The sequence below is a fragment of the Leucopleurus acutus genome, assembly GCF_964270905.1.
Source record: "Leucopleurus acutus genome assembly, chromosome: 11".
In the NCBI taxonomy this organism is placed as follows: Eukaryota; Metazoa; Chordata; class Mammalia; order Artiodactyla; family Delphinidae; genus Leucopleurus; species Leucopleurus acutus.
Genome location: NC_139152.1, coordinates 37,959,457 through 37,978,187, shown reverse-complemented (window position 1 = coordinate 37,978,187; position 18,731 = coordinate 37,959,457). Strand labels below are relative to the sequence as shown.

General features: G+C 41.0%; 1 protein-coding gene across 7 annotated transcripts in view; it reads left to right on the top strand.

Annotated features, from left to right (window-relative positions):
- The first annotated feature begins 3,221 nt into the window (after positions 1–3,221).
- SCAF11 (SR-related CTD associated factor 11) overlaps positions 3,222–18,731 on the top strand; it is a 71,841-nt gene continuing 56,331 nt past the window's right edge. For all 7 annotated transcript variants that reach the window (XM_082850795.1, XM_082850790.1, XM_082850793.1 and 4 more), the window contains exon 1: positions 3,222–3,446. The gene's annotated coding sequence lies outside the window, so the exon portion shown is untranslated. The remainder of the gene's footprint in view (positions 3,447–18,731) is intronic.

Here is an 18,731-nt window from a genome sequence, read left to right as displayed (position 1 = left end):
GCTACCACAAAAGGTCTAACAGCCGACTGCACCCGGATTATCCGTGAACTCCAGCCTCCGGAAACAGCAGAACAAATTCTCTCCTTTTTGGGCCTTATAGGATTTTTCCGACACTGGATCCCTAACTTTGCTCTCCTCGCTAAACCCTTATATCTAGCCGCTAAAGAAACCCCTCAAGGACCCCTCACCTCTCCTTCCGCCGTTCGACACGCCTTTCTCACCCTCCGTAACGCTCTGATAACTTCTCCTCCCCTTTCTCTGCCCAACCCAAACCGACCTTTTCACCTTTTTGTGGATGAACGGGCCGGAATAGACACTGGACTCCTTGCCCAGCCTGTAGGGCCTTCCTACCGCCCCGTGGCTTACCTCTCCAAACAGCTAGACCCAGCCATTCGGGGATGGCAACCATGCCTTCGGGCCCTAGCAGCGGCAACCGTTTTCCTCCCACCGGCTGGTCGACCTCCTAGGCCACAAGTCTCTCTCCCTCCTGGGCCCCTCCTGCATCCAGGAGTTCCACCTACTATTCATTGAAAACCCAGCTATTTCTCTTGATCTCTCCCCTCGCCTGAACCCGGCTTCCCTCCTGCCTATCTCTGGCACCGGGGGTTTTCCATCGCATTCCTGCCCTCATGTCATAGAAGCCTTCAAACCACCAAGAGACGGACTCTTTGACACCCCTCTTTCAAACCCGGACCGCACCCTCTTCGTAGCATGCTCGCTCCCTGTTTTCTTAGGTTCCTTCGCAGGCGCATGGAGGAAGTCTCTCGGGTGGCCACAACCCAAATGCTCCTCGGTCCTTACACCTTGCTTCCTACAGAACCCCCCACTGGTCTCCCCTAAGCCTCGGACCTCTGGTCGCCCGACTCCCATTTCGACGCCCCCATTCAGCATGAAGTAGCCAGAGATCAGAACGCCGCCCCATTACACCAAAGATGTCGGGATATAAGGCCAACTGGCCCGAGGCAGGGGAACACAATCAGATTCACAGGTTGCATCAGACCGAAATTCTCCGGACCACCCAGTTCCAGAAACTGCCTTGGAGACATTCCGGACCACCCAGTTCCAGGAACTGACCTGGGAACTTTGAACCCAGCCCAGCCTTCCCGCCTTTCGAGGGGCGGGACTAACGGTCCCCCAGGATACCCGAAAAGACCACCAAATAAGGAATACCCTGCGCCCTCCCAGATTCACCACACTCCTTTCCCTTCTTCCCCTATAAAGTCTTGCCCAAGCCTCGCCCGGGCGCGACTTCTCTGGCCCCCTTTCTCTCGGACCAGTGAACCTCGCCCGGGAGCGCTTCCTAATAAAGCTCACTTGAAGCTTTCCTCTGTTTCGCGGTGCTGTTTGTTAAGATCCGACCTTACAATAAGTTTTTACATGAAAGAAGAATGTTGTACCAGAAGTCACTATCTGGAGTTTTACTCCTAGAGGTTGGATTCTCCTGGGTGAGGACGTGCATATATATGTAACAAAGCTACATTCAGTCAGATGGCTCATAACAGTGCTTGTTGATCTGGTTACATCACATAATTCTTTAAACAAAGTTTTCAATGATTGTCTTAGTCATCCTTTATCACATTCTTTATAATGTACTGTTATAAACTCCTCTATATCATTATTTCTTCAAATCCCAAACACAGTAGAGCCCATCTAAATTCCCAAAGCTCATATCCAAAACTATACATCGTAAAACTCCCAAGACTTTGAAAACAGACAAGGCTGCCATTCATATATTCCTATATGATCCTTTCGCAATTATTTACCAAGTCCTTACTGAGGCACAGGCACTGTGCCAGGAGCTGTTGTTCGCAAAGTGTTACGGCATTGTTCCCAGGGCTCACTGTGTGAGACAGGCACTGAGCAGACGAAACACGCTGAACAGGATGGGGTTGTCAGAGAAAGGAGGGGGCACGGCAGCCAGCCTAGTTTGGGCGAGTGCCGCAAGGAGGTACCCAGTCGGCGGGGTCCTGAGAAAGTGGGGAGGAAAGTCATCCCAGGCAGGGTTCGGGGTGGCTAGTAGAGCGCAACGTGCACGTTAAGGGAGGAAGGGGCAGACGACTCGAAAAGTTGCGAGCGGCAAGGTTGGATGTAACTGAGACTTGGGTGAACCAAGTCTGCGGGGTGGCCCGGAGGCAGAGCTTCATCACTCGGGGCTGTTGGCTGGACAACGACGTGGGCGGGGTGGGGGGAGGGGCTGCAAGGACCCGCTGGTAAAAGAGTAGACACCGACGGCAGGAAGAGTAGTCAGGAGCGTGAAGAAATTGACCGGAAGAGAAACTATAAGATTAAAGAGTCAGTGACTTTAAAAAACAGCGTGAAAGGTATTTTTGAGGTAAAATAAAAGATTTGACGACCCGACGGAGAAGGAACTGACAATGGCACGCACGTTCAGTATCGCACGCTCCGACATATTCTTGAATGAATCATCACATGTCACTATCTAACCATCAAGTGGATCCGGATCAAGTTTAATTTTTTTGTTGTGGTAATTAAGACACGGGGATATGCCTAGGCTTGATGAATCACGTGGGAAACCTCTCCAAGGCCTTTTACAAATGCCCACCCGGAGGGAAAAAAGAGATGGGCTTACAAGTTATGGCCACTTCAGCCTCCTCTCAAGATGTAATTCAGGCGGGCAACGCTGCTGGGTGAAAATTCAATACACAGCCAAACAACATATCAACACTCTTTTCAATATCAGATTACCATAAAGATAGAATAGCAAATGCCGCGCAAACCCCCTCACGTCCCGGTCCCCAAGACCCTTCTTCATTGTCTTCAGCAGTTTAGCCCGTACAGCCGCCAAAGCAGGGCGGACTCCAGCGTGCCACGCATGGCGCATGCGCAGGACCCGAGACTTGGGAGGAGAGCTGAGGTTCTGAGGATGTTTCCCAGAAGCCCGGGCCACTCGCTACCGGCCTCCCTCTCGCTCGCAGGCCGCGTGACGTGACTCCGCCCGTCACGTTCCTCTGTCGCAAACGGTGGTTTGCCAGCGCCCCCTTGCGGTCCGGTTGAGCGCTGCGGCCGTGCACGCAGGGCCAGAGCGAGCGAGTAGGGCAAGCGCGGAGGGTCCCGCCGCAGCCGCCGCCGCCGCCGGCGTCACCGTAGCGCGCCGACCTGTGGTGGCGCGGCTGAGTGGATAGGAGCGGAGCGGGGGGTGAGGGGGAAGAGGACGCGCGGAGCGGGGAGGGAGGAGGCCAGACGAGGCGGGGGGAGGGGGAGCAGCGGTGGCGCAAGCCGCGCGGAGCCGCGCAGCCCCGGTCCGCTCCCTGCTCCGCCGCTGCCACCCGCCCCAGGCAGCAGAGCCGGCGCCCCCGCGGCCCCCGGAACACCTCAAAGCGAACGAAGGAGTCCATGTTGGGGAACTTGGCGGCGGTGTGACGGGGACCTAGGGACTTGCAGTGGGGCCGCCGCCGCCGGAGCCAGCGCCTCGATCTCAGTCGGAGGTAAACACGGGCCGACCCTGGGGGTGGACGGGCGCGGGCAGCTGTCGGGGCAGGGTGGGGGTTACGGGCCGGCGCAGAGCCGGTGAGCGGGCCCGGGGCGACGGGAGGGCCGACAAAGTTTCGGAATCCGCGCGGCCCAGGCGGCGTTCTGCGCACGGAGGAAAGTTGAAGCCGCTTCTCGAAGCGGGGAAAGCTGCGGCGGGGAGGGCCCCCCCTTCCCTCTCGCCACCCCACGAGGGCGGCCCCGTTTCGGCCGCCGCCGCCTAGCTGTCGGTACCCCGTCCCATTTCCTCCTTGTGGCCTACCCGCCTCCCGCCGCCTCCGCCGGCGCAGCCCGTACCCGCCCGGGGGTCCTGGGGGAGTGGGTTGAGGCTAGAGGCTCAGCTACAGGGTCGCTACACGTCCACCCCCTCCCTCCGGGGAAACGTGTCCTTCTGGGCTTCCGGGCGCTCCCTGACCCCCGCGCCCGCTTGACTTGGGAGACTTTGCTTTTGTCAGTAGCGTCCAAGCCAGCTTGTGAAACCAAACTTTACTGCGCCGTGACCTCTCGGAGTGCGCGACTAGGGAAGTGCCGGCGCTTCTGAGCATCCGCGTTTACCCCATGCCCTGAATTTCAAACTCTTCTCCCACCGCCGATTTTTAAACCAATTTCCTGGACTGACAACAAAAGGGCCGGGAGATCTAAACTTAGCTGCACCAGTCGCCCCTCCTCAGATACTAGGAATTTTGAACCGTTGAAGTCAAATCTTAGAGATGGCTGGCCGTCTTGCTCCCCATTTTGAAAAATTGTTCTAAAAGTAAGCGCCTGATTTAGAGTAGTTGATTAAAACATTCAGACTCGAATGCGGAATTTTAAAATATCCTCAAAGTATTTCTGTACCGCATTACATAAAGTGTCTACGAGGTGAGCGTTTTTCATTCATTTTGGATTGCATTTTAACATCTTTGTCATACTACTAGTGAACTAAGATTTTTAGGCAAAACTGACCAAAACGTTTTTAATGTAATGCTTTGGCTAGTAGATGCTGTTCTAAAATTTTCCCAATTTGGGAAATTAACTGAATATTGGAAAGAGCATGTTTAATAGATGCATTTCTTTCATTTTAAGAGAGAAGCTAATTCATACATGTGACCACTTACCTCAGTAGCAAGGTATTGAAGTACATTCTTAAATAACTGGTCGTTTTTGTGTTTTATTGGTATTAAAATTTTGATATGTAATCAAGTCTTTTTCCAGACTGTTCCTTTCTCTTTCCTGTTTCTTTGGCAGTTGGCTTAATCATTTCACTTTTTTTGCTCTTGGCTAAGAGCTTCAGTAAAAAGTTTGTGGGACTTTTGTTTTTGTTGTTTAACTTACTGGGCAGAAGAAATGAAACTGTCTTTGGATTTCTTTTGTCTTATACTATCCTATCAAAGATAATCTGAATTTACTTTGTATTTTATTTATGCATTATGAAGGTTTTTTAAAAAAAATTAGAAATTCTTATTGTAACTGCATTTTTTCGCTGTATGATTTTTTGGTGCTTGCAAGTATAGTAATAATCATTCCATTTTACATTCAGATAGTGACGTTTTTGCCTGATAATTTGAGTACATCTTAAGTTTTTGGCTGGGTAAGATTTGGATATCTGCTTACTCTAATTGTATTCATGCTGTAAAGATACTCTTCACTATGTTAAGGGGGAAAAGAACTGTGGAAGAAAATGGAAAATTGTTCCTAAATATGCTGCCTGAAACATATGTCATGGAGAAATTTTTAAGGGAAATTTTTTTGTATGCCTTTAGGCAGTGGTAACGGGGTTCTTGGGTTAAGATTGAAACTTTTCAGAGATCATTCAGCTTCCCCATGATTCTTTGGGGACTAACCAATACTTTAAGCAATTTTCTTTAAAGTAAGCAGTTTTCTTTAAAAGCTGTGCTGTTAATCAGAGATAGGATGAATCAATGCTGTTACATGATGTTGATTCATCAGTAGCATCTTTTAGTAATAAGAGAGTGCAGAATTATCCTACTCATCTACCTAATACAGAACATTTTTTTTTTTTTTAGTTTCATCAGTGAGAAATAGTTGTAAAACCTTACTAAGGAGAGTGGCAGGCATAAAAGTAATAAAGAATCAGCCCTAGAATAATTTTCATTGTAACTTCCTTTTAGTAAGCTCTGCCATCATTTACCCTTGTCTTTTAGTGATGTAAGTTGGATCTTGACTTACCTTGCCCAGTGAAATAATCTTTTCTTTTTAAAATTAATTTATTTTATTTTTGGCTGCGTTGGGTTTTCATTGCTGCTCACAGGCTTTCTCTAGTTGTGGCGAGTAGGGGCTACTCTTTACTGCGGTGCGCGGGCTTCTCAATGCGGTGGCTTCTCTTGTTGCAGGGCACGGGCTCTAGGTGCGCGGGCTTCAGTAGTTGTGGCACGCGGGCTCAGTAGTTGCGGCTTGCGGGCTCTAGAATGCAGGCTCAGTAGTTGTGGCGCACGGGCTTAGTTGATCTGCAGCATGTGGGATCTTCCCAGACCAGGGCTCAAACCCACATCCCCTGCATTGGCAGGCGGATTCTTAACCACTGCGCCACCAGGGAAGCCCCAGTGAAATAATCTTAATTGTATCCTCTGTCCTGAAGAGTAAGTTAATAGCTTTGTATCTTATCTTGCATCCGAGGGCTAACTTTTAGTAGCACTGACTAGAGCCTAGAGTTAAAATACCCTTTATCATTTTATTGCTGTTCCCAAGACTCATCTTTGCATTGTTGTGGTCCTTGCTTTTCTTATTTAAAGCCGTGGCTTTGTAATTCCTGGTACTTAAGCACATAAAAGTTCAATATAAAATTTAAAAACAGCATTGTCCTCTCACAAAATAATGTCCTAAAAGGTTTCACCATGACCTTTCTTCACCTAGAATCTTTAACACTCAACAGCCAGAGTGATCCTGATAAAATATATCAGATCATGTCACTTCTCTTCTCAAATGGCTTCCCTTCTCAGTAGTAGTAAAATCCATAATCCTTATTATGGTCTCCCAGGCTCTGAGCCTTTTGAGTCTCTTCATCCTCTCTGACTTCATTACTTCACTCTTTCTGTAGCCACACTTCTACTGTACTACTGAAGTGTTCTTTGACTACTCCGTAAAACACAGGCCCTCCTCCCACATTTCTTAGCCCTTTTTAAGCCCGATTTTTCTCCATAGCACTTAACACTTTCCAAGATACTGTAGAATTTACTAACTTAAGTTTATGATATTTTTTTCTTTACTCAAATGCAAGTTCTATGAGAATTGGGTTTGTCAGTTTGGGTCACTGTTTTGTCCCCAAACACTGAACAATGTCTGACGCACAGTAGATACTTAACAAATACGTAATGAATTAACATGCTTTCAGCTAGAAAACATTAAAAATAGTAATTGTGGTTTGAAACCTGAGACTATGCAAGTCTCATTCTTTTGCATAAACTGCTAATATAACTTGGAAAAAAGAGATGCTAAAATGGAATCACAGTGGCCTCTAACATTAAAAAAAAAAAGAAAAAAGTTTGTTGGAGGAATGTGAGCGCCCAAAGAATACTGTGAAGGTCAGAGAGGAGGTGAGTGTGGTATTACAGAAACCAAAGGAAGAGAGTATTTCAAGGGGAGAGTAGTCAGTAGTCAAGTGATGATGAGAGTTGAATAAGGTCAGAGCTGAAAGATTTTTCTTTGGGGAATCCCCTAGCAGTCCAGTGGTTAGCCCTCCACGCTCTCACTGCTGAGGGCCCGGGTTCGATCCCTGGTCTGGTCTGGGAACTAAAATCCCACAAGCTGCCTGGTGTGGCCAAAAAAAAAAAAAAAAAAAGATTTTTGTTTACGTTTAACAACATGGAGCTCATTGGGGTTTTGAACAAGCAGGATAGTAAACTTATTTTTAAACCAATGCTCTAGTAATTGCATAACTAGATCTAAAAGTACTGGGATCAAAGATTAAGAAATTATCTACTCACATTACAGAAGAGACCTAATGTTTATCAGATATTTACTGTGTGCCAAACACTCTGTTCTAGACATTTTGCATGAATTTTCATTTGATCTTTTCAGCAGCCTTGCAGTATTGGTTGTATTTAATCCATTTTACAGAAAGGAGTCTGAGGCTCTGGAGAAGTTAAGAAGTCAGATGACTTGCTAAGTGTCAGAGCACTTGCAAAGAATCTATACCCAAGTCCATCTGACTCTTTGGCCTTTAGTTAGTCATTACGTCAGTTGACCTCCCAAACTCTGCATCAGTGTTGTCTAGTAGTAGAACTTGCTGTGATGATGCAAGTGTTCTGTAACTCTGCTGCCCAATATAGTAGCTGATAGTAACTGTAGTAGATAGTGGCTGTTGAACACTTGAAATGTAGCCAGTGCAGTCGGGGAACAGAATAGTGGTACTGTGTTGGACAGTGCAGATATAGATCAAAAGAATCCCATGAATAATAAAGGAGAGTCTTTTCTTATTAGAGATGGAAACACATATTCCTCATTTGAAAGGAGTACTGTTTTGCTTATATTCTAGTTTTAGATGCTGTAAATGAATATTTGTAAGTAATCTTCTTTTCCTTTTTTTTTTTTAAACAATCTCAAACTTTCAGAAAAGTTCCAAGTGCAATGCAAAGAACTTTTCCCCCAAAGCTATTTGAGAGTAAGTTGCAGATGCAGGCTCATCACCCCAAACAAGGACAAGGACTTTCTTTCTGTTACATAAACAATATTAAAATTAGGAAATTAACCTTGCTATATTACTACTATATAACCCTCAAACCTCATCCAAGTTTTGCCAGTTTTCACAGTAATTTCCTCTATAACAAAATGATCCAGTTCAGAATTTTGTGTTGCATTCATTTAATTGTAATGTCCTTCAACCTAGAACAATTCCTTAACCTTTTATTGATTTTCATGACCTTGACACTTGGAAAGATTACAGGTCAGTTTTGTTGTAAACTTTCTCTCGATTTGGATTTGCCTGATACTTCTTCATGATTGGATTCAGATTGTGCATTTCTTGGTAGGAGTATCACAGTGATGATACTGTTTTCTCATGGCATCCTATCAGATGGCATAATAACAGTTTCTGTTTGTCCCCTTACTGATGATGTGCACTTTGATCTCTTAATTAAGGTGAAGTCTCCTAAGCTTCTTCACTGGCAAGTATTTTTCCTGTCTTAGTAATTAATAAGTACTTTGTGGGGAAGTATTTTGAGACCATATTAAGCCCATTCCTTATCAAACTTGCTATTTGTTGATGCTCAAATTGTCCCAGCTTTGGCCAGGGACCAAAAGCCCCTTTAAGCTAGTTTCTGTGTTCTTTTGACTTGCTTTGAGCACTTCCTTACTTTTTGATACAAGAAAATGTTCCAGGCTCACCTTAAACTTTCCTTGCCACAGCCCTGGAATCAACCATTTCTCCAAGGAGTGGTTTCTTTTAGTGGAGAAAGGAATTTAGAAACCAAGATTTGAGCGCTGTATTTATGTCTCCATCTATATGTAAAAAACCATGAGTTGGTACCAGTTTCTCCAATTTCAGTACACAGTGTTTGCTTTAGTTTTCTCCTTCTCAAAATTTGTAACTACTTTCTTTTAAAAGGAATAGCCTAGCTCCCATTATCATCCTTAGTGTATTTACTTAGATGATCAATCCCTGGTATGTAACCAGTTTCCCATTGCCACTGCTGCTTTCTCCCCCGTCTTGCATAACATTTTCACTTTGGCTCTGACACCTTGTGCCAGGATGCATTCCTCATTCCAGGCTTCTCTTATACCTCATGCAGAGCATCTTGCCATTCTGCTTGAGTTCTAGTACCTCACTCTGGGTTCTTTCACCATCCCTCATGAGGACACCTTGGTCACGGAGTTGGGTTCCCACAAATCCAGGAAGAATAGCAGCATACAGACATGTTCTTTTAAGGATTATAGTTACTTGTTTTTACAAAAGATTATTACACCAAAAGTTATAGTGAAAATTAATGACCAGATATGTTCTCAACTTTTAATTTAACCCCCCTTGAGATTCTCACATCTCTTAGTGATAAGACTGATCTTCCTCCTCATTTTTCCTTAGAGTTCTCAGATGTACTTTTGAGAGAGTCTTCTTAATGTAATTTTAGTAGTAAGGTAAAAATTAGTTGAGTTCTTTTGTATATAGGTTTTGGAGTCAATCAGACCTGGCTTTGAATGCTGATTGTCCCATATACTACTGACTGTCACCTTTCCTAGGTGACTTAATCAGTGTCCCAGTTTCCTCACCTATTTTAATTTTAAGTAACATTTACCTGAGTCCAGTGGTAATAGCAGCTAACTCCATCTCTATCTTTCATCCCCTTAAGTTAGCTCTGTTTAGTGAGTGATTTTCAAGCCTTTTTAGCAGTGTTCTTGTATTGAATCTTGGTGGTGTTTTAATTCTTAGAATGTACTGTGGTATGTGTTTTGAGGGTTAAATGTGCAAAGGTGTGCCAGAGTATTCAGTTCATTTCCTGATATAAAGTAGGCATTCTCTCTACCTTTAGTTCTGTGCTACAGGTTTGTTGATATCTGTGTGTCTATTAGGTCTGGGGATGAAACATGGCCTTTGCTCTTGGGGAGCTTAGTCCTAATCAGGCCTTCTTTATTGCTCCCCAGTGTTGTTTGTATTTTGTCCTAACTAGTTTTCCATAGCTTCCTCGCTTTCCCCCCTTTCTGCTGCTGGATTATTTTCAAAACTCCCAATTTAAACATCTCAGAAGCTACTCTCAAAATAGATAAGTGAGAGAGAGGTGGATTTTTCCTTAGTGATTCTCTACTTTTTACAAAACACAATTTAAGTCCTACCTTGGACTTAAACTTTAAGTCCCTTTACATTCTGGCCCATAATTATGTCTTTGCCCTTATCTTCTATTAGTTTCCTAAATGAATTCTTTCTGACTAAATTAGTCCTGAAAAGTGACCTGTACCTCACATTTGGCACTTAGCATATGCTATTTTGTTGTTCATCTTTTGTATCCTATTTTTGCACTTCCACTTTTTGAAAGGATATAGTATCTTAATCTGTCTTTGTAGTCCAATGCCAGCCCCAATACCCTAATCATAGTAGTAGTTCAGCAGCTTAAAGTAAACAGAAACAGAAATATAAACATTAAAAAGAGCAGCCACAGCAACATTGCTTTGAAAATTCTCGGGGATCAGTGAAACAGCTTACAAATGATACATGATTTGTTAACATAAATATTTTGTATGCCTGGATGGCCTGTCAGGAAAACTGTTTCTTTAAACTACTGTTCTAACTGGGGATAAAATATTAATAACTTAAAATTTTGTAAGCTGTCATTTACCTGAAAACCTTATCACAGAAAAGCCTTCTTCAGGGGCTTCTCTGGTGGTGCAGTGGTTAAGAATCTGCCTGCCAATGCAGGGGACACGGATTTGAGCCCTGGTCTGGGAAGATCCCACATGCCGCGGAGCACCTAAGCCCATGCACCACAACTCCTAAGCCTGCACTCTAGAGCCCTCGAGCCACAACTACTGAAGCCCACGCATCACAACTACTGAAGCCCGCGCGCCTAGAGCCTGTGCTCCGCAACAAGAGAAGCCACCGCAGTGAGAAGCTCGCACACTGCAACGAAGAGTAGCCCCTGCTCACCACAACTAGAGAAAGCCCGCGCGCAGCAACGAAGACCCAATGCAGCCAAAAATAAATAAATGAATGAATTTATTAGGGGGGAATAAAAGGCTTCAGATAGGACAGCTTTAATGATTTAGGCCATATTTCTTTAGGAACTGTTGTACATGTCCAGTTACTTGGATGTAAACATGAGTAATATGAGGAAGATGCATGAAACAAAATATCTTTATTGTTTCAAAACTGCTACAGAATTAGATAAAACTGAAACAGAACATGAAGGAGAAACAAATTCAATCAAGCCCTTAAAAGAAGTTTATAGTATGTTTCATATTAATGTAACCATTCCAACTTTCTTTGATTATTACTTGCATGATGTAATTTTTTCCCATACTTTTATTTCCGTACTTTTATTTACTATGTCCTTATGTTTAAAGTGAGTTTCTCCCCCCACCCCACCCCATGATGTCATGATTCCCTCCTGGCTGTTCCTAAAGGCAGCCATGGAGCTCAATAAAATTTACTTTCCTGGAAAAAGAAAATAAAGTGAATTTCTTGCAGACAGCATGTCAGTCTTTTTAACAATCCAATCTGACAATCTCTTAATTGATGTATTTAGATTATTTGCATTTAATGTAATTATTGATATGGTATGCTCCTTTGTTCCCCATTTACTGCCTTTTTTTTATTCTTATCCTAGGGCTTTTTTTTTTTTTTAACATATACATATATCTATTCTTTTTCAGAGTCTTTTCCCACATAGGTTATTACAGAGTATTGAGTAGAGTTCCTTGTGCTATACAGTAGGTCTTTGTTGATTATCTGTTTTATATACAGTAGTATGTATATGTTAACCCCAACTTCCTAATTTATCCTTTCCCCACCCCCAACCTTTCCCCTTTGGTAACCATAAGTTTGTTTTCTGAGTCTGTGAGTCTGTTTCTGTTTTGTAAATATGTTCATTTGTATCATTTTTTAAGATTCCACATATAAGTGATATCATATATGTCTTTCTCTGTCTGACTTACTTCACTTAGTATGATAATCTCTAGGTCCATCCATGTTGCTGCAAATGGCATTATTTCATTCTTTTTAATGGCTGAGTAATATTCCATTGTATACATGTACCACGTCTTCTTTATTCATTCCTCTGTCAATGGACATTAGGTGCGTCTATGTCTTGGCTGTTGTAAATAGTGCTGCAGTGCACATTGGGGTTTATGTATCTTTTTGAATTATGGTTTTCTCTGGATATATGCCCAGGGGTGCGATTGCTGGATTATGTGGCAACTCTATTTTTAGTTTCTTAAGGAATCTTATACTGTTCTCCATAGTGGCTATACCAATTTACATTCCTACCAACAGTGTAGGAGGGTTCCCTTTTCTCCACACCCTCTCCTGTTTGTAGACTTTTTGCTGATGGGCATTCTGACCAGTGTGAGGTCATTGTAGTTTTAATTTGCATTTTTCTAATACTTAGCGATGTTGAGCATCTTTTCATGTGCCAATTGGCCATCTGTATGTCTGTTTAGATCTTCTGCCCAGTTTTTGATTGGGTTGTTTTCTTGATATTGAGCTGCAAGAGCTGTTTGTATATTTTGTAGATTAATCCCTTGCTGGTTGCATCTTTTGCAAATATTTTCTCCCATTCTGTGTGTTGTCTTTTTGTTTTGTTTATGGTTTCCTTTGCTGTGCAAAAGCTTTTAAGTTTAATTGGGTCCCATTTGTTTATTTTTGTTTTTATGTTCATTACTCTAGAAGGTGGATCCAAGTAAGTCAGTCTTTTTAACAATCCAATCCGACAATCCGACAATTACATTTAATGTAATTATTGATATGATATGTTCCTTTGTTCCCCATTTACTGCCTTTTTTGGACTAGGTGAATACATTTTAGTATTCTACTTTAAATTTATCTTTGGCCCTTCTTTTGGGCTGCATCCCTTTGCATTATTTTTTAGTGGTTGCTTGAGATCTTCTCTTGACAACTTGAAATGTGCCTAGTTTGAATTGAAGTGTGCAGTAAGTATAAAATACACACTAGATTTAAAAGATTTACTACCACAAAAATAATATAAAATGTCTCATTTAATATATTTTTTATTGATTATATGCTGCAGTATTAATATTTGGACATAATAGGGTTAGTAAAATTTACTGAATTGATTTTATCTGTTTTAACTTTTAAAATATGGCTACTAGAAAATTTAAAATTACATATGCAGCTCACATTATATTTCTGTTGCACAGTACTGCTCTAGGGATCATAATATATATGCCAGAGGATTTACTTAGAATTCATATTTACTGGTTGAAGTAAATGTAGAAGCCCTATAATTCTCCAGTGACATTTATCTTATGTTGTTATATGTATTAACACGTATACATGCAATGAAAACCCCATTAGACAATTATGCAATTTTTGCTTTCAATAATCATACACTTTTTAAAAGGACTTTAGAGGAGAAAAAGTAGTTTCTTAAATATTCCTAAATAGTTACTATTTTGTTGTTGCTCTTTGTTAATGAAACTTCAGTTTTCTCTCGTGTCATTTTTCTTCAGCCTGAAGCACTTCCTTTAGCCTGTCTTTTAAAGTAGCCCTGCTGGTGATAAATTTTCTTAGTTTTTCTTCACTGAAATATCTTTTCCATTTTCATTTCATTTTTCTTTTGAGTTAGTCTTATTTGATGTACACAAAACTCTGTCAGTTTTTAAATTTGTGCCTTTCACCAAGTTAGGGAGGTTTTTTGGACATTATTTCTTCAAATATGTTTTCCTGTTCCAATCTCTTTCTCCTTTTTCTGGACATGATTAGAACTTTGGATATTGTCCATAGGACCCTGAGACTCTTCATTTTCCTTCAGTCTTTTATATCTCTATTCTTCAAATTAGATCACTTCTATTGTATCTTCACATTCACTGACTCATTCCTTTGCATTTCCATCCTGTTGTTGAGATCTTATTTCAGACATTGTGTTTTTCACTTCTGAAATTTCCTTTTTTTTTAATATAGTTACTATTTATCTGCTGAGAACCTCTGTCTTCCTATTCATTTCTAAAGTGTTACTTTCTTCCCCATGGAGCATAACTTATTTATATATTTAGCTTAAAATCATACCTGACAAATGTGTTGGGTAAATATTATCTAAGGTTATTATACATATTAATAAATCATTCATTCAAAGCTGTTTATTGGGCACTCATTTGAAGGCATGGTGCTGGATCCTGGGTTATATAGTGAATAAGGCAGATCACAGCTTAACAATTTTGTAGTCATTTGAGTCATTAAGGGTGTTACTGCTTCTCACTGTTTGAATATTTTTAATATTTAGTGACTTGGATTAATATTTGTTTTATTTTCCGGCAAAAGGCTGGTGAGTTCCAATCCTACTACTTACCACTGGCTTTGCGACCTTGGACAAGCTACTTAATTTCACTGTATGTAAAATGGAGATACCTTCTTCAAAAAATACTCTAACAGTTAAATGAGATAACTTATGATATATCAGAAAGTAATGGCTAGACCAGGACCAGATGGCTTCACAGGCGAATTCTATCAAACATTTAGAGAAGAGCTAACACCTTTCCTTCTCAAACTCTTCCAAAATATAGCAGAGGGAGGAACACTACTGAACTCATTCTACAAGGCCACCTTCACCCTGACACCAAAACCAAAGGTGTCACAAAAAAAAAAACTACAGGCCAATATCACTGATGAACATAGAGACAAAATTCCTCAATAAAATACTAACAAACAGAATCCAGCAGTACATTAAAAGGATCATACACCATGATCAAGTGGGGTTTATCGCAGGGATGCAAGGATTCTTCAGTATATGCAAATCATTCAATGTGGTACACCATTTTAACAAATTGAAGGATAAAAACCATATGATAATCTCAGTAGATGCAGAAAAAGTTTTTGACAAAATTCAACACCCATTTATGAAAAAAAACCTTCAAAAAGTAGGCATAGAGGGAACCTACCTCAACATAATAAAGGCCATATATGACAAACCCACAGCCAACATCGTTCTCAATGGTGAAAAACAAACCATTTCCTCTAAGATCAGGAACAAGACAAGGTTGCCAACTCTTACTGCTATTATTCAACATAGTTTTGGAAGTTTTAGCCACAGCAATCAGAGAAAAGAAATAAAAGGAATCCATATTGGAAAAGAAGTAAAACTGTCTACTGTTTGCAGATGACATGATGCTATACATAGAGAATCCTAAAGATGCTACCAGAAAACTACTAGAGCTAATCAATGAATTTGGTTAAAGTAGCAAGATACAAAATTAATGCACAGAAATCTCTTGTATTCCTATGCATTAACGATGAAAAATCTGAAAGAGAAATTAAGGAAACACTCCTATTTACCGTTGCAATGAGAAGTATCACATACCTAGGGAGACAAAAGACCTGTAATGCAGAAAACTATAAGATACTGATGAAAGAAATTAAAGGTGATACAAACAGATGGAGAGATATACCATGTTCTGGGATTGGAAGAATCAACATTGTGAAAATGACTGTACTACCTAAAGCAATCTACAGATTCAGTGCAATCCCTATCAAATTACCAATGGTATTTTTCACAGAAATAGAACAAAAAATTTCACAATTTGTATGGAAACACAAAAGATCCCGAATAGCCAATGCAGTCTTAAGAAAGAAAAACGAAGCTGGAGGAATCAGGCTCCCTGACTTCAGACTATACTACAAAGCTACAGTAATCAAGACAGTATGGTACTGGCACAAAAACAGAAATATAGATCAGTGGAACAGGGTAGAAAGTCCAGTGATACATCCATGCACATATGGCCACCTTATCTTTGATACAGGAGGCAAGAATATACAATGGAGAAAAGACAGTCTCTTCAATAAGTGGTGCTAGGAAAAATGGACCGATACATGTGAAAGAATGAAATTAGAACACTCCCTAACACCATACACAAAAATAAACTCAAAATGGATTAAAGACCTAAATGTAAGGCCAGACACTGTAAAACTCTTAGAGGAAAACATAGGCAGAACACTCCATGACATAAATCGCAGCAAGATCCTTTTTGACCCACCTCCTAGAGTAAGGGAAATAAAAACAAAAATAAGCAAGTGGGACCTAATGAAACTTAAAAGCTTTTATACAGCAAAGGAAACTATAAACGATGAAAAGACAACCCTCAGAATGGGAAAAGATATTTGCAAATGAAGCAACTGACAAAGGATTAATCTCCAAAATATACAAAGCAGCTCATGCAGCTCAATATCAAAAAAACAAACAACCCAATCCAAAAATGGACCTAAATAGACATTTCTCCAAAGAAGGTATACAGATTGCCAACAAACACATGAAAGCGTGTTCAACATCACTAATCATTAGAGAAATGCAAATCAAAACTACAATGAGATATCACCTCACACTGGTCAGAATGGCAATCATCAAAAAATCTACAAACAATAAATGCTGGAGAGGGTGTGGAGAAAGGGAATCCTCTTGCACTGTTGGTGGGAATGTAAATTGTTGCAGCCACTATGGAGAACAGTATGGAGGTTCCTTAAAAAACTAAAAATAGAACTACCATACGACCCAGCAATCCCACTACTGGGCATATACCCTGAGAAAACCATAATTCAAAAAGAGACATGTACCACAATGTTCATTGCAGCTCTATTTACAATAGCCAGGACATGGAAGCAACCTAAGTGTCCATTGACAGGTGAATGGATAAAGAAGATGTGGCACATATATAAATGGAATATTAGGCATAAAATGAAACAAAATTGAAATATTTGTAGTTAGGTGACTGGACCTAGAGTCTCATACAGAGTGAAGTAAGTCAGAAAGAGAAAAAAAAATACCGTATGCTAAAACATATATATGGAATCTAAAAAAAACAAGTGGCTCTGATGAACCTAGGAGCAGGACAGGAATAAAGACGCACACGTAGAGAATGGACTTGAGGACACAGGGAGGGGGAAGGGTAAGCTGGGACAAAGAGAGTGGCATGGACCTATATACACTACCAAATGTAAAATAGATAGCTAGTGGGAAGCAGCTGCATAGCACAGGGAGATAAGCGAGGTGCTTTGTGACCACCTAGAGGGGAGGGGTAGGGAGGGTGGGAGGGAGGGAGACGCAAGAGGGAGGGGATATGGGGACATATATATACATAAAGCTGATTCGCTTTGTTATACAGCAGAAACTAACACACATTGTAAAGCAATTAATAGTGTTAAAAAAAAAGGGAAAGTAATGGCTAGAAACAGTGTGAAAATCACAGCCAAAAGTCCAGTTCTTGGGGCATTTGAAGCCCCAATAATAAGATTAAATTTCGGAGAGGATCGCAGTATCTGCCCATGCCTGATGCTAGCATGAAAAAGTGTTGTTTTTTTTTGTTTTTTGCTTTTTTTAAAAGTAAGTAAGTTTTCATGGTATGTAATAACATTTCTAGGTTAGAATAGTAGTGTATCATAGGAGTAGGATTGTGAAATGCCTCTTTAAATTATGTGTGAAAAATTCATTTGAGAACACATTCATCATATACTTACATAACATAATAAAATTGTGTTTATCTCTGAGATAGCTACCTAGGTTGAGTTTAAGAAGTTCTGATAATAGGTATAGCTAGAGTAAAGAGAGAGTGGATGTCCTGTGTACTATACAAAACAGTTGCTTCCCCCTCCTCCCGTATTAGTTTCACTATAGCAACTTGCACAATTTGGAAGGGATTAGTACAAAGGAAGTGACATTTCTTGAGGAACCACTCAAAGAATGACATTTAACATCTGTGCAAAAAAGAGACTGATTTCTAGAGTTGAAATTCTATAATGTAAAGTTTTTAAAATCTTGTTTAAACAGAACAGAGCAATATTTCAGAAGCAATGTTTTGAACCTTGTCCTTTCCCCCCCACTGCTATAGATGAAATTCATTTCCATTCCTCTGTAACAAGCATTTGTGTACATTATTTTGTGTTTCCTCTCCTTTAATTCTTAGGATTTGTTTGTTTATTTGCGAATGTTTCCTGTGCCTTACATAATTTTCCCATCTCCTTTTTTGGGAGGTAGGTAGACAGGGATTACCATTTAAATTCAGGAATCTGTCTAAGGTAGATTAAAGGTTAAATTAAAGAAATGGTCTGTAGTTTTCCTGTTTGGGGTTAGAAGAAAAGTATAAAAAGACTCCAGTTCTTTCTCTGCTTCCTTGCTTCCTTCCAGGATCCCCTTTCCTCTTGGGTATTCTGCCCAGATATGAGGGTACATTGCTCTTGATCCAAGGGCTCCTGTAGTCCTCTTGGGAGGTTTGTTGTGAGGTGAGTCTCTTAACACCTCATTGTTCTTTTTGCTTTTTTGTCTCTAGTAGGCATAAGGTTTAATCTTCTAAATGTAAACTCTACTTTTCCAGACTTGTAACGCTTGCCTTCAGCAGACCTGTAATAAATGTTGAGGAATGGGTGATGGAAAGAAACAAAAATGTAAGAGCTTTAGGTTTGCCTTTATCATTTAAATTAGTGCTTTAGTAAATGGGGTTGAGAACATGGAGGTGAGAATCTCAAGGACAAATGAAGATTACATAATCACTTCCTTCTTCTATTCCCTCCTCCATACCTTAGGCAGGGGTGGGATTTATTAGAGAAGAATTGCATAAATATATATTGAAATTATTAGAGTACATATAACATGCTGCTGTTC